The sequence below is a fragment of the Sus scrofa genome, chromosome 16 (genome assembly GCF_054392235.1).
Source record: "Sus scrofa isolate SSC_HxYL_T2T_F1_AM1 chromosome 16, Sscrofa_HxYL_maternal_Yorkshire_Landrace_v2.0, whole genome shotgun sequence".
Taxonomy (NCBI): Eukaryota; Metazoa; Chordata; class Mammalia; order Artiodactyla; family Suidae; genus Sus; species Sus scrofa.
Genome location: NC_139398.1, coordinates 24804325 through 24821186, shown reverse-complemented (window position 1 = coordinate 24821186; position 16862 = coordinate 24804325). Strand labels below are relative to the sequence as shown.

The 16862-nt window shown below is 32.1% G+C and overlaps 1 protein-coding gene across 4 annotated transcripts in view; it reads left to right on the top strand.

Moving 5' to 3' along the window:
• LOC146395468 (uncharacterized) overlaps nucleotides 1-16862 on the top strand; it is a 586337-nt gene that overhangs the window by 217540 nt on the left and 351935 nt on the right. Inside the window, exon 5 of one of the 4 annotated variants that reach the window (XM_085001992.1) lies at nucleotides 9582-10006. The exons of the other annotated variants lie outside the window; for them this stretch is intronic. The gene's annotated coding sequence lies outside the window, so the exon portion shown is untranslated. The remainder of the gene's footprint in view (nucleotides 1-9581; nucleotides 10007-16862) is intronic. 4 annotated transcript variants of the gene reach the window in all.

Genomic DNA, 16862 nt, shown 5'->3' with positions numbered 1-16862 from the left:
TTATCAGTCAGTTCAAGCTTAAACACACCCAAGAGCTTGACAGCACTGGTCTTGTATTGCTTTTTAAGTTTTTTCAGGTGACAATTTTGCCTAATACAATTTTTTTTCCTACTGTATATAGCATGGTGACCCAGTTACACATACATGTACACATTCCATTTTCTCACATTATCACGCTCCATCATAAATGACTAGACATAGTTTCCAATGCTTCACAGCAGGATCTCATTGCTAATCCATTCCAAAGGCAATAGTTTGTGTCTATTAACTCAGGTGACAATTTCAACACCTATTATGAAAATGGAAAAGCCTTACCAATTTTACTTAAAATGAGGCAGTTACTCTTGGAGGTGAGACAGGTTGATATCTCTGTACAAGAATAAACATTTTTTTATCAATTCAAGTTCCAGATTTGCTGACACTTAGGAAATACGTACGTATTGTGAAATACGTAAATGAATTCTGGAGTGGAACCCCAAGAACACACAAAACATTCAAGTATTTTCTTAGAAAATAGCAAGACAAATTTTAAGAGATGTCTGTACTGGTATAATATCTGATTTTAAGAAATAATTTCTATCCAGCTACCTATAGAGAATCAGAATGAATTTGTTACAAAATAAACCCTTACATAGTTGAAATAATCTCCAATTAGTTAAACTTTTCAAGTTTATTTTCAAGATAATATCAGAGTTTTTTTTTCTATCTGTGTGATAGGTATTGCTTAGCTCTACTTTTGAATGAGCTAAAAAAACTTTTAAAATGTTTTCTATCATTTCAGACTGAATAATAACCATCATTTCCATGCCCATTATTTTCAATATACTAATAATAAATTGAGTAAAGCATAAGGATACCTATTAGGTGTTGAATGCTTATTGTTACCTATTATTTTCCAAAAGACTTTAAGGATGTTTATGTTGTTAAAATTATTCCCATTTTATACTTGAATTTTTTTGCACCCATGGTATGTGGAAGTTCCCAGGCCAGGAATTGAATCTACTTCACAGCAGCAAACCAAGCTACTGCAGTGAAAACACTGGATCATTAACCCACCGTGCCACAACTCCCCTCATTATATAGATGAACTAAGAGATCATTCAATGATAGATTATATATCAAGGCAGATTCTCTTTAGGGGTGGAGACTGGGTGGTGAGCGCATAACCACTGTCATAGTTGTTGATAAAAAATATGTTTCCCATCATCTCAGAGATAGAAAATAACAAAGGTGGATTCAAAATGAAGTCTTTCTAGTTCCAAACAAATTCACAAACCATTGCATTATAATGTTGCCCATGTAATTGTCATCACTTTCATTAAACTATAACTTGCAGAAAGGATTTTGACATTCCATAAGTACAGTGTCATTCAAAGAGAATTATATTTGAGATTCTAACTTCAGAGTTTAATAGAGATTGGTATCTGCCATTCATGACAGGGTTAAATATTTTTTCTTTGCAAAATAAAAAAAGGGGTGTCCTTGGAGTCCTTCTTTCAATTTAAAGTATTTAATCAAATGAGAAAATGTAAGGTGTTAATCAAATGGGAAAATTCTAGGAAGGTTTTCCCACTGAGGATGTATCCATGGTCATATTGACAGAGTTAATGAGATTTGGATACTTGGGTATAAAACCTCTTTTAAAGGAGAAAAATGTGTCACACCTCTGAAGGGTTTTGGTATACATTTGACAAAATCAATGGCTGTAATAGATAAAAAGCCTAATTCTCTATTTTACATTATCATTTATTCTGAGTAGTTTATAGTTTGTAAAATATGAGCGCATTCACATATGTGCACACGCGCAGACACACACACACACACACACACACACACACACACACACACACACACCCCACACACCTGCCCAGGGGAACACTTTCATTTTTCAAGTGGTATTACTGAGATCCAAATTGTAATGATAAGCATTATGTAACTCACATAGAAAATTAATTAAGTTCCTCAAGGTGACAGATATCTAGGTCTAGGACCTAAGCTTTGTTGCTTTTTTACACACTATTTGTTGTTTGTGTTAGGTAAATGCTATTCAATTGTACTTCACATTTTTATTTAGATTTTTTCTTTTTTGATATAAAATATTTATTACATTCAAATATATAAAGTTAATAAAACAATGAAAATATTTGACAAAGTAATATTTGTCTGTTTTATGTTCAATATCAATACCTGTCTATGATTAAAAAGATAAAAAGATGTAACATATAGCCACAGATGTAAAAGGTAATAAAATCATGTAAAATAATATGATGTGCAACTTTGGACAAATGCCTTTTAACAGCTAAGCAAATGGATGCCATAATAGCATAAATTAACAAAATTGACTTGTTTCAATTTTGTTTGAAATGTTCTATAACATAGAAAATATAAAAAAATTGCATCCAATCATCTTACAAAGCTGTCATAACTCAGCACAAAGAACACTATAGATAAATTTTATTTTGAACAAATGCCAAAATATAAATAAAATATTATAAAATCAAATCCTGCAGTTGTACTTAAATCAAAATGAATTAGAACAAACAGGGTTTATTCCAGGAAAGTAGGGTAATCTATCATTAGAGAAGCCTATTAGCATTATTTATTATTTTTTTCTGTGTCATAAAGAAATTTTGACTTGTTCGATAAAAACTTTGAGAGTTATAAAACTGAATGAGATACAATCCTAGTTTAGGTTAGACATGAAAGATATAAATGCACACTGATGTATAGAAAATTAACTAGGTTTTGTATATAAAATATTAAAGTATTTGGAAATGTAAGTGAAAATCAGAAGTATCAATGTAAACTCAGGCCCAACAATAAAAAAAAGTTATATGCTTTGCCAAGATGTAAAACTGTAGTTAAAAATTTTTCCTCTCAAACTATTTTTATGAGTTCCCAGATTTTTTAAAACTTAAATATGAGCTCACAGATTTTGATCCTCAACATTATTTCTGAATTTATAAAATAATTATACTCTTATTTCAGAGCAGCTGATTTCATGCTACTGCAGAAATTCCCTTATGCAATAACAACTTTCAATTAACCAGTTTTTTGCCTACATAATTAATAATCAAGGGAAAGTTATGAGTATAAGTTAAAAAATAGTTGTGTGGATTCCTGCCTGATTTATTGAATGAAGGTAGAGAGCCAAATAGTGGGATAATTGTAGCCCTCGGCAAAAAGTAGTAAACTTGGTCATTTCATAGGCAAGAGTCCCTTCATCTCTATTTTTGGAAAACTGAAAATGAGTCTCTGTGCTCAGTTTATTCTGGAGAGCTATAGTCACACCCTTGAAGAATTTGAGGCTCAAGTTAGATTTTACCTGCCCCTGTGCTCAGAGCTCCACTTCTCTCTCCATTGATTCTGTGCCTCCCACAAGCCAAAATTTCTTCTCTATTGTTTTTGTGCAATTGTAGTATTCCCCAAGGCAGCCTCCAGACAACCTGTACTGTTTTCCTGGCTGGTCTGATTAAGTTATTTCCCAAGATGCCAGTTACTGTTTCTGTTAGTCCATTGTTTACATAGCTGCATAGGATTTGGCCAATGTCATTTTCCTCATAAGACCTTTGATTGCTAGTGGTAATTTTTAAAAATGTGAGTTCTTTCAGGAATGAGTGCACTGTACTCAAGCAGATGTACCTGCACTGAAGATAGTGCTGGGAAACTTTGTTCCAGGAAGCAAAAATGCTTCCAGAAATATACGTATCTAAATATTAGAGCTAACATTGATAGAAAGTCTATTTACTAGACAGTGGTAATAGATATTAAGATAGAATAAAAATTAGAATTATTTGGAATGTATTGACATGGTAAAACCCCATTATTTCAAAAGTATATTTAATAATAGAAAAAATAAATTAATGCAAAATGTATGGAAAAATTAGACAAGTGACATTACTACTAGTATTAGACATATTTATAAACGTTTTAATTTTTAAAATAATTGTGTGAAATTTTTAATTTATATATGGTTTTGATGATTCCACAATATTAAGCATTTGACTGTTATAAAAACTGTGATTTATTCATTTTTTTCCATTAAAAAATAGAGCACTGTAAATAAAGGGAACTGTGAATAAACTAAACTATTTTGGTAAAAGTAGGACATGTATTAGAAATAGAAAGGCTTATCAGCTCCATTTTTTACAGAGTGATTGGGTAGAAAGCATTTCCCAAATCCGATGAAAGATAGTAGTTTGATCTATTGCTTAGAGGAAACTAGCCTTTGCTACCCAATCTCTGAATTCCCAGGAGATATGAACTCTGGACCACCCTCTAAAATATAGTGTGCAATGCTACTAGGAAAGCATGATGTTTCTAAATATTTAAAGAAAATGGGAAATAAAGAAAACTAAACTTGGTGTACATGGGTACACACAGAAAAACTTTAGGTTACAAGAGAATGCACAAGTTTGAAGTGTTCTTTTGACATAGGAAATTAATGTAATATATAAAAGTGGCCTAGAAGAATTCTCTAATAAAGATTATTGGGAGATCTTAGAAGGTACAAGCAGACCTTGTATATGAATTGGAAGTCAGTTGTTGACAAACCACAGCCCATAATCCAGCCAAAGATGGTATATATGCTATTTATTACTAGTTCTGAGATTATTATTCTGTCCTTTGAAAGTATTGGGAAAAGTATAAGGATAATGAGGAAATGAATAAAATAATGAGATCCCTTTACGTAGTATAAAAACAGAGAAGTTCCCATTGTAGCTCAGTGGAAACGAAATCGACTAGTATCCACGAGGGCACAGATTTTATCCCTGGCCTCGCAAATTTGATCCCTGGCCTCTCTCAGTGGGTTAAGGATCCGGCATTGCCTTGAGCTGTGGTATAGATTGCAGACTGATCTCAGATCCTGCGTTGCTGTAGCTGTGGCGTAGACTAGCATCTGTAGCTCCGATTTGACCCCTAGCGTGGGAATTTCCACATGCCACAACTGCAGCCCTAAAAAAGAAAAAAAATATATATAGAAGTAGAAATAAATTTTAATAGTTATTTAATGATTTCTATGTTGTTATAGTATATAGGAGTCATCAACAAAATAATTTGTTAAAAATAGTAAAATTAGCATAAGGAAATATGAAAGTACATTTCAATGTAACTATTATTATAAAAGTAAAAAATGATTTATCGTGTGTATTTTTAAAGATCTTTAGAATAAATATATTTACAAGTAATAAGTTAAGCATTAAACTGAAAACACTGTCTGCAGCAAAAGCCTCTTGGGTAGGAAAATTATTTAATAGTGCTTAGCACAATTTACACTTGTGTTTATTTGTTTATATTACTGCTTTTTCTTCCTTCTTAGTGTTGCATTATTCCTGTTTACTATTGGGTATTTCTGACCATCTCTATGTGAAGAAAAAAATTGACAGATTTACTATATGAATATATGTAAGCCTGTGTATATTTGAAGACAACGTAGAGGATTAAAAACACATGATTGAAACAAAATATCTATGACATTTATAATAAGAGGTATGTGTTGCCAAGATAAAGTTTCTACAAACTAATAAGTATGAAAATAGAATATGAACAAGTAATGACCGAAGATAAAGACAAATGGCTAGAAATATTCTTAATGTCACTAGTGATCAAACACATTTAAATTAATAGATTGTTATAATTGTTTATGCATCAGTTTACAAAAGCTAAATTATTAAGATTTAATAATATATGAGTGTATAAAGAAAACATTATTCTCATGTAACTCAAGTAGATATAAACCTTAGTACAGTTTTTTTTTTTTTTTTTTTTTTTTAGAAAATATGCTTCTATTTGGAACCTTTTATTTCTTTTATTTGTCTGGTTGCTGTGGCTAGGGCTTTCAGTACTATGTTGAATATCAGTGGTGAGAGTGGAGATCCTCAACAGTAAAAATCCAACAACCCAATTGAAAAATGGGCAAAATACCTGAATAGATATTTTTCCAAGGAAGATGTACAGATGGCCAACAAGCACATGAAAAATGCTCCATATCACTGATTATTGGAGAAATGAAAACCAAAACTACCACAAGATACCACCTCACGCCAGTCAGAATGGCCATCATTAGGAAGTCCACAAATAACAAATGCTGGAGGGTGTGTGGAGAAAAGGGAACCTTCCTGAACTGTTGGTGGAAATATAAGCTGGTACAACCACTGTGGAGAACAGTATGGAGGTACCTTAGAAATGTATACATAGAACTACCATATGACCCAGCAATCCCACTCTTGGGCATATATCTGGACAAAACATTCCTTAAAAAAGACACATGCACCCGCATGTTCATTGCAGCTCTATTCACAGTAGCCAAGACATGGAAACAACCCAAATGTCCATCGACAGATGATTGGATTAGGAAGATGTGGTATATATACACAATGGAATAATATTCAGCCATAAAAAAAAGAACTTAATAATGCCATTTACAACAACATGAATGGAACTATAGACTCTCATCCCGAGCGAAGTAAGTCAGAAAGAGAAAGACAAATACCATATGATATCACTTATATCTGGAATCTAATATAGGGCACAAATGAACTTTTCCACAGAGAAGAAAATCATGGACTTGCAGAATAGACTTGTGGTTGCCAAGGGGGAGAGGGAGGAAGTGGGGTGGTTGGGGAGCTTGGGGTTAATAGATAGAAACTTTTGCCTTTGGAATGGATTAGCACTGAGATCCTGCTGTGTAGCACTGGGAACTATGTATAGTCACTTATGGTGGAGCATGATAATGTGAGAAAATAGAATGTGTACATGTATGTGTAACTGGGTCACCATGCTGTAGTGTAGAAAAAAATTGTATTGGGGAAATAACTATTAAGAAATAATTTAAAAAGAAAATATACTTCTATTTATAAAAATTAAACGCTCATCATTGTTCTTCCTGAGTATCACTAACCAGAATGACTTACATCATACACCAGATTTAAACCTATTAATGAATTTAATAGCAAAGATATTTTGGAATAGAACTTTTTTTCCCCCAATACTGCATCTGATGATTGTCTTTATGATATTTAATTCATTATAAAGTTTCCAAGTGCTACATAGTTTTACAGATTCATTTCTTTAGCTCTGAAAAGTTCAGCTTTTGAAAAATATAATTATATGAGTATACATTTGAAGCAAGGATAAACAAGCAATAAATGATGAAAAAGTAAAAAATACTGTAACGTATACATTCAGAGAGAAAAAATAAATGCAATTTAGTGACCCACTGGCTTACAAGGACTGATTTATTAGTGATATAAAGGATCAGAATCAAAATAAACAGATTGAGAATCAAACATTCACGGAGGCAATGAAAGTAAAATCCCATGAATAAAGAAATCATAAAGCAAACAACAAATATCGCTTTTAGAGCAATGAAAGTCTTTTACTTGATGTCAGTAATGCTGTGCAAATTATAAACTAGAAGTAAGTTTTTCTTGATTAATTAAAATAGCAGAATGAAGCATGCCCATTAAGGGAAGAATAAAGCCCTCAGTGCTCAGGCATAAAGCACCAAGAAGCAAAGTGTTCTTCGCTGGACAGCCTTACCTCTGAGTGTGAGATGGAAATGATATCCATGCAGATGAAAAGAAAAATCCTGTTTCAGAGAAATGGCCTTTCAATCTATGCAGACTCAATCTATGAGTCCCTTCTGCATTGCTCCTTTGTGTGTGTGTGTGTGTGTGTGTGTGTGTGTGTGTGCTGGGTCATTACGTGATACCTATACCAGTTACCATGCCAGTAGTTTATTTCTGTTTTTCTAATTTTCATCAGAAGTCCTAGGACAAATGTAGGGAAAACTCAAAGTAGTTTAAGCAAAATAAAACCACTGATTGACCAAACTCTCCCTCTAACAAACCATATACAGCAAATCATCTGGTATCTTTTACATTTTTTATTCTTATGTTTTTATTGGCCATGTGTTTCGTGGTATTCTGTTTTCACATTTATTAACTGAAATTAAATGGGTGGTCTGCTGCTCCTACTGTCTATGTGAGAATAGCTATGAAAAACTTGAAATTTATGTTTTACCACAGAGAAAAGTGAAAGAAATAGTATTCTTATAACCCATATTTAAAGAGTATTTTTTCTGTGAGTTTTCAAGTAATCCATTTAAATTTAATTACTTAAAACAATGATAACTTGTTACCACCAAGGATGTCTTTTTATAAGTACATATTGTATCTCAAATATAAATCATATACAAAACTCAAGGATAACATGTTTTCAAATGTATTTTATAAAGTTCTCAAAATCAGAGTCCTTCTGCCTCCCAAATAGGAATTTATAATCTTAAATATACAGAAACACAAAAATTTCAGATATAGGAATATGGAGTTTAAACTGTATTTTAATATATGAGTTTTAAACAAAAATATTAGGAAGACTTCATTGTATTTCACATTTAGCATGAGGTTATTTTTTGGTTTTTCTTATGTTCATAATCCACCAATTTATTGATTGTCACAGCTCTGTTATGATTCATAGGCAAAACATATTATGGTCATCCATATTTTATTAGAGATAAACTATGTAATCATTCATTCTATAAAAGTTTGGTAAACAGTTAACATGTACAATTGTTACTTCATGTTATACACCAAAATATTTAATATAAAATGAGCAGACACATTCATAAAATTTGCATTATTATTTAATTTCAAATTTGTGCCATTTATATAACTAAAGATCTTTCTATATGCTATATGAATAGAGATTACAAGAAGATGATTAATATGAGAGGGAAGAGGGTTTGGCAGATATTCAGCTAAGTCAATATTTTCATAGGGAAAGGTATGGGTAAAAACGCCTTCCTGGTAAGTGCTAACTGGCTTAGAATCATAAAAAGATCAAGGACTAGCACATTTATAAATGTGGCACAAGCCAGAGTTTAGTATGATTCATGTCCCTTGATGGCTTGTAAACTCAAAAAGATCATTCTGGCTGAATAGATTACAGTAGAGCTGTATCAACAGCCTAAGGAATCTGGCCAAACAACACAGAACATGAGCTACAAAGTGTGTTTGGCATTTGTTGTTCTTTAGACAATATTGTCACTATAGGGGAAATTTATAGGAAGCATTGATAGAATCTAGGCAACATGTCCCTGAGGTAGCAATAACATGGTTTCAGGGTATAGAAGGCTAAATGTGAATTCTTTAAAGAGGAAAAAAGGTCTGGAGTAATGTGATAGATGCAAGTGGTTTCTTGAGTAATAGGATAAAATAAGATTTGTAAAAGATGCCCCAAACAACTTAGGTTGCTTGAATTCACTTTGTGATTTTATAAACTACGGCTTTCACTAAATTTCAAAACTCAGAGTCAGAAAAGGGCAATAGTTTTTAATTTATATGCCTCATATGTTAATGTTTTAGAATGTCATGTGTAAAATCTTAGTTTCCATGCTTTACAAAATCTTAAACAATATACTGTCTACTACTGCCCTTCTGTAACTCCTAATCAAGTCAATTTCATTAGCCCAGTTTGTTATCTTCAAAATAAATGTAGCACTTTTAGATCAACAATTATCCTAAAGGAAATATAAGTCATGTTACTTCCTTTTTAATTAATTTCTTCTTTTGCTCCAGGAAAGAAGAAGGAACTTTCAAATCTGATCTTATTGGCTCACAATTATATTTAGTTGAAAGGACACAGTCCTTAATACAGCTATTGGGATTTGAAGAAGAATAAATAAGTAGCACCACTTCTCTATTCAAGTTCTAAAACAATTGAGAAATAAGACCAAGGAGTAAGTGGAATGGAAGATTAAAAAAGGCCTTGAATCCTTATGCAGCTCACAGTGAGGGAAGCAGTATTGTTATAGAACCAAACTGGGGTTATCTCGCTTGCATACAGTAGAGCCAATCTACTGACACCAAGTTGTGGTGAAGGACAGTACAGCATTTATTGCAGGGCACCAAGCAAGGAGAATGAGCAGTTTTTGCTCAAAAAACCTGAACTCCCTGATGGCTTTCAAGAAGTTTTAAAGGCAGTCTGAGGAAGGGGCTGCAGGGTAAGTGATCAGCTTGTGCACAATTCTTAGGCGGGTTGGATAAAGGCGAAGTTTCAAGCTTTATCAATCCTCTGATTTCAACCAGTCTAGGGTCTGTGTTCTTGTAGTCAGCAGCTTTCATCTACTGGTGATCTACTTTCTGTAAAAACAATTTAGCAATGTGTCTCAGATCTTAATCTATAGCTTTCAGGGTATCCATAGTTCAGTAATTCTACTATGTGGCAATTTATAGTCTAAAATGTTACCAATTTCCTGGCCCCAAGGTATTCTTTGTTTCTACATTTTTATATTTCCTAATCATTAATTCCTGAGCTAGCCTTTAGGGCTGGGAGACTAACTCAAAAGCCTTTTACATCAAAGGACAAGGGCACAGGGGCTTGTGTACGGTTTTAGTATACATAATAAATTTTGTTGATTCTAAGATCCACATCATTTCACATTTTAACTTACCCAAAATTGAGGTACATGCTGTGATTCCTGTGTGGCTCAGTGGGTTAAGGGTCCAGCATTGTGACTACTGTGGCTCTCTTTACTGCTGTGGTATGAGTTTGGTCCCTGGCCTGGGAACTTTCACATGCTGTGAGTGCATTAAAAAAAAAAAAAAAAAAAGAATTGAGGTACCTTATAGTCATATATATATATATATATATACCTTATAGTCATACAGTTACTTCAGCCAGTTGGCATTTACTGTATATTTGTTAGCTTATGCTTATATTTTCTCCCAAATTCATTTATAAGATTTAGTAACCCATGAAGCCCTAAGGAGAAATGAATGAAGAACAGAAAACAAAGCTACTTATGTACTTATGCCCACAATATTCACCTTCAATTTATGTGCTTTCTTTCATTCAGTAACTAGAATGTGTGATGCATTCCATACCTTATTAAAGTTGCTATCAAATATTCAACACTACACTCTGACTCTGCTTTGTCTCAAACACTGCATACTTGACATTATCAGTTTTGGCTAAAGACAGTTACCTCTATGACACATTATTTAATGGATGCTCTTCAGTCAGCTTGTTAACATTACAGCTTCCTTTGGAATCCCTGACCATTTGTTTCTTGAAATAGTCTCTGATTTTCATTTTAGTGGCAAAGAAGCAGGATTCAAAAGGACTTTAAACATAGTAATTATAGTCATTACTCATTATACTCATTATTTCATGTAGTCATGTACTTCAGGTTTGAGTCTAAAGATCTGAAAACCAGGGGAGCTGCTGGTTTAACTCCCAGTCCAGGCTGGAGGCCTCAGAACCAGAAGACTGCTGGTTTAAGTCTCAGAGTCCAAAGGCCAAAGTGCAAGGAACTCCAAGGTCTGAAGTCAGGAAAAGATAAACATCCTAACACAAGAAAGAGAATTTCCCTTCCTTCATCTTTTTCTACCATTTGGGCCTCCAAGGGATTGGATGACATCTACATACATTGGTGAGGGCAGATATCTTTATTCAGTCTACTAAATCAAATGATTATCTCTTCCAGAAACACCCTCACAGACACATCCAGAAATAATGCATTACTAGCCACATGGGCATCCCTTAATATAGTCAGATTGACACTCAAAATGAACCATCACAATATAGAAGAAAAGTACCATGTCTAGTTCTGAAACAGTGCCAAAATTCAGAAGTTCTAATTGAGACATTCATACTGTTTTGGGAAATACATCATATGAAGAATAAAGAATTTATTAAACTTTATTATTAAATTAAACATGTATTAATTTAAATATTAAATTGTTATTGAATGATTATTAACATATTTATTGGTGCAGCTAAAATGAATCCAACTAGTATCCATGAGTATGTGGTTCAATCTGTGGTCTCGCTCAGTAGGTCGGGGACCCAACCTTGCCCTGAGCTATAGCATAGGTGGCAGATGTGGCTCAGATCTCACATTGCTGTGGTGGTGGCTGTAAGTGGGCAGCTGTAGCTCGGATTCAACCCCTAGCCCGGGACCTTCCATGTGCCACTGGTGTGGCCCTGTCCCCCCCCAAAAAAAAACAGTGTGTATAATGTCATGCTTAGAAGTTTTGCCTTATTTTGGAGGATGGGGTTTGACCGATTTTAAGCAGGGATATTTCATTTTAGAAAAGTTATTATGATTGTCATTACTTGTAGGAACACAGGATAAATTAGAGGATTAAAATTTGTATTTATATCAAAATCTATTGTTCTGTAGCAAAAGTTCATCTTTAAAGACCTTAAACAGATTTATCTGTACGTATAAAGGATGTTAGACATTATTTCTACCCTCATAAACAACTAGAAAGTAAAAAGGCATTTTTTTTTATTAGCTTGAAATTTCAAATACTACAGGAAATGTCCTAACTAATTTTGTGAGCTTAGAGGGAGAAGTAATTTCCATGTATTGGTGAAAGTGATGATAATGGTGGTGGCACTTAAAATAAGATTTTTTTTTTTTAATTTGAAGTGAATTTAGAGGGTTTTGTTTTGTTTTGTTTTGTTTTGTTTTTTGCTGGGGACTTAAATTTTTCCATTTGGAAAAGAAAAAAAAAAGGTAATATGAAGTATTTTAGACCTGAGGAAAGAAATGGGAATGGCACAAATATTGTGAAAGCATAATGTGCAGGAAAGCAATACTTGATATATTTGGCCAAAGTATATAGATCAACAGAAAAAAATAAATAAATTTAAAAGGTTGTGGCAAGTCTTTGGTGACTTTGACTGTCAGGCTAAAGTTGTGGAAATTTTGCTGAGTTGTGAATTGTTAAAATGTGTCTTAACTTTTAACAAATTTAACAATTTTAACAAGTTAACTGCAGTTTTGAAGGTTTTCCAAGAGGGAAAAATATTCAAATTAAAATTTTGATAGCATATTCTTAAGAAAGGATTTAAGAGAGAACAGACAATCTGCTTTGTTAGTTTTGGTATCTCTGTAGTAACCCCTTCCCCCCAAAAAGCATTTGCATTGGAAATAGAAAGGGAGAAATAGAGTAAAAGGCATATTATAGGGTTAGAGTTAGCCTTACTTAGAAACTGATTCATAGGATTAAATGAGATATACAATGATAACTTGAAGCCTTAGAACCTAGATTACTTAGAAGATTAAGAAACCATTAAAAGCTTATTGCTTATTCCTTATAGGGTATCAAGATGAGGGGTAGTGTGGAATTAAATAATAAATTCAATCTTACTCATACAGAATACAACTACAGCTCCTAAAAATGCAAAACATATGAAAAGCTCATTATACTTGCTGTAAACAAAGAGGAGACAGCTACTGAGTGATGAATGAGTGTGCTATTATTGAGAATATAGAATTTAATATTGCTGAGATTTTTTTTATTTCCATATTGTGGTAGGTATAACAAAAGGTGGCCAAAAGTTCCACCCATTCCTATATACATATATGTTTGCAATGTGAGCTTGTCTATACTTTCTTCAGAAGATGAACTCTTTCTCTCTCCTCCACAAATTCAGAATTTGCCATAGCACCATATGGATAGTTAGGGCCAGTCTTTCTCAGATGTCCCCTCATATCAGGGACAACATGCTATGTTTTTAGCTTGTAACCAGCTGGCCCAGAAAAGGTCTGTTCGGAAAGCCATAAGCATTGTGAGAAATAATAAACATTGTTATCTTAAACCAATATATTTTGAGGTCACTTTTTTAATCCCTTGGTAAAAACTAATATATGTGTCACTGATTTTGATACCAAGCATCAGGTGGAAACTAGAAGAGTGGCAAGGGATCATTTAGAATAGAAAATATGGCAAACAAAAATGCTAGCCGTAACTGAAAAAGTAGTGAAGAGATTGATTTTTAAAAAGGCTGAAAAAAAGACAACTTGGTTAAGTTACAGTAAAATATTTGGCAAACATATTGTTTGAAGTATCATAGAAGATAAAACATGCACCTAAAATTCTTTCATATTAAAACTTTTACTTGACTTTTCCTGTCTATGTATTATAAGTTACTACATGAGAGTATTGAGCAAAGGAAAGAATTCTTCAGTTCGAAATCAGAATTGATATGAATTATGTAGGGCTTAGGATTTGCCATATGTATTTTATTAATTTCAGACTATCAAGCAAGGTTTTTAAAGAATAAAAAAGTAGGTCATAAAACAACTAATGATGAATGGATGTAAAACATTTTGTTAAACCCTCTGAAAGATTTAAGATATACAGACCTGACAAGCTCAGCTAGACCAAAAAGCTTTTAAGAAACCTGGAGTGGTTTCTTAATCTTCTAAGTAATCAGCTGAGGGTTCAAGTAGGGAGAGTTCAGTCATAGAAAATTATGAAAGAAGCTAATTTAGTAGAGTTGTCAAAGTAACTCTATGTGTTGATTTTGAACTGATATGTAAATGGCAAGAAAAAAGTAGTCACATAACGTCCTGGAGGATGAATATTCTATACATGGATAGAGGAAAGACCTGTGATGAGGATTGTTGTTGTTGTTGTTGTCATTGTTGTTTTGACATAGTAGACTTGTTAGAAGGGAAGAGAACCCAAGCTATTGTCAGCTATAGGAAAGGTTGTGATATGAGCTCATATACATTATGTTTTTAATTGCTATATTTATTATGGGGAGAATGAATCATATGGTGGCCAAATGTCTAGTAAAAGGATAAGTTAGGAAATTCTTACAGTTTTTGAACATCCGTTGATATATATTTAAAATGTCAACTTACCGTATAGCAAAAACACTGAAAAATATTCAGTCTTAAAACCATCAGTACTATTTTTTAATAAATATATGCTAAATAAATAATTATGACTTGCTATGTGGAGTTTTAGATAATATTACTATAATGATATAGTGATAATAAGTTATTTAATTAAAAAATATGTATACATGTATGTGTAACTGGGAAAAAAAAAGTGTGTTGGGGAAATAACAATAAAAAATACATTTAAAATAAATAAATAAATAAAACTGTTAAAAAAAGTTATTTAACAACTTAAATATCAAAATAGTCAAATATCTTGTCATATGACCTAATGTTTCCCACTAAAACTATGCTTTAAAGTTATATATCATGACATAATATGTTGTCTAGAACACATTATTAAAAAACAAATTAAACATCCTGTATCCTTCAGTTTGTATATGATTATACATGCCACCTCTGCTTGTGTTTCTTTCCACCAAAATTTCTTAAATGAAAATAAAGGATATACTTAATATTAATGAAATAAAAAGAATTAATGAGTTAGATTTCTAGCAGTAAAATTACATAAATAATTGAATAAATTTGCAGTACTTGGGCATAGTTGAGTAGGCCTAAACATGTATCAAAATTGCTGAAAAGTCATATTAAGTAAGCATATTAGTATTAGAATAGAATAGCAGGCAATTAGAAATTGTCCCACACATATCAGGAAATATAAATTATACAGCTAATATTTCAGCATAATAAAAAAAGTCAATAATTCTGTGACAATTGCTTATCCAGCTATTAAAAAATATGGATCCCTTGTTCACATTATACATAATTATAAAAAATATACATTATAGCTTGTAGTTTTTTTCTCAGAAATATAAGAAAAAATTGAAATGTGTAGAAAAAATATAAAAGAATAGCTTTAATTAGGAAGGGTTTCTTAAGACATAAAATGTGCAACCACAAGGAAAATACTATAAAATTGAACAAATTAATATTAAATGTATGAACAGTTAAATACACCATGAACAAAAAAACATTGGAAGAGATATAAAGATACAACTAACAAATTATTTGAACCATAAAAAGAAATTCAATTATTTAAGACAAAAAAAGCAAATGATCCTATTGAAATTTGATCAAATTTGGGCAAAACCTCTGATCAGACGTTTCATGAAAGAGACACACCTGTCTGATACAGAGTTCTTGAGGATATTTCAATACATTTATGTGAGATTTTATTTTAAATTTTGATTATTGAAACAGTGGAAGTGTTCATGCACGGTTGAGGGTGTTGAGATCTGTAAATTATTTGGGGTGGCAATTTGATGATGTCATTCAAAAATAGAGTTAACATATGCTACCTTGTCTTAAGCAACATAAAAGGGAAAAGAGGTTTCCAGAACTCTACCCCATATCCACACAATATGAACTTCAGAATATGTGCAAGAGTCACATTCAAATACATTCAAATAAAAATTTCAGCAGAGCTTTTAATAGAGCTTAAAAGCCTGGATTTCAATTTTATAAGGAAGAGCAAGTATCAAATTATAGCGAAGATAACTCATTAAAAAGTAGCCTATGTTGAAAGACATGCCCTACCAGATGTTATAGCCTATTATTAAGTTGTATTTTACTAAATAAAATATAATAAATATATATATATACACACATTCACACACACACACACAAACCAGGGGATGTACAGAATGTCAAATTGTCAGCAATAGCACTATTAATAAAATGCCTGAGTAGGAAGTAAATATCCAACAATTACACATTAACTAAATAGATAAATATATTTTTTATTCATGCAATGAAAAATTATAAAATTGGGAAAATAGATGAATTAAAGGAATAGAGCTACACATATCAGTGTGGATTGCTCTCAAAACAATTTGTCATAATAAAAATAGAATAAATTTATAAGAAATGAGAAAATAGAGGAAATACTAATCCATTAATCTTAATGTTGTAACTAACTAAATCATTTTTATAGAAATATAAAATTCACAGTAATTATTTATGCAACACAAATAGCAGCTTACTAAATAGTAGAATCTTAACACTAAATATAAATTTCAGAAACATTTACCCAATTGTTTTATATTTCCATAAGAAAAGTGTGATAATTAAAGAAATGTTCCACCCACACATAAACAGTTAACTAACAAATTGTAAACTGAGCTCTGACTCAAGTATAGTAATAAAATTGTGTGAT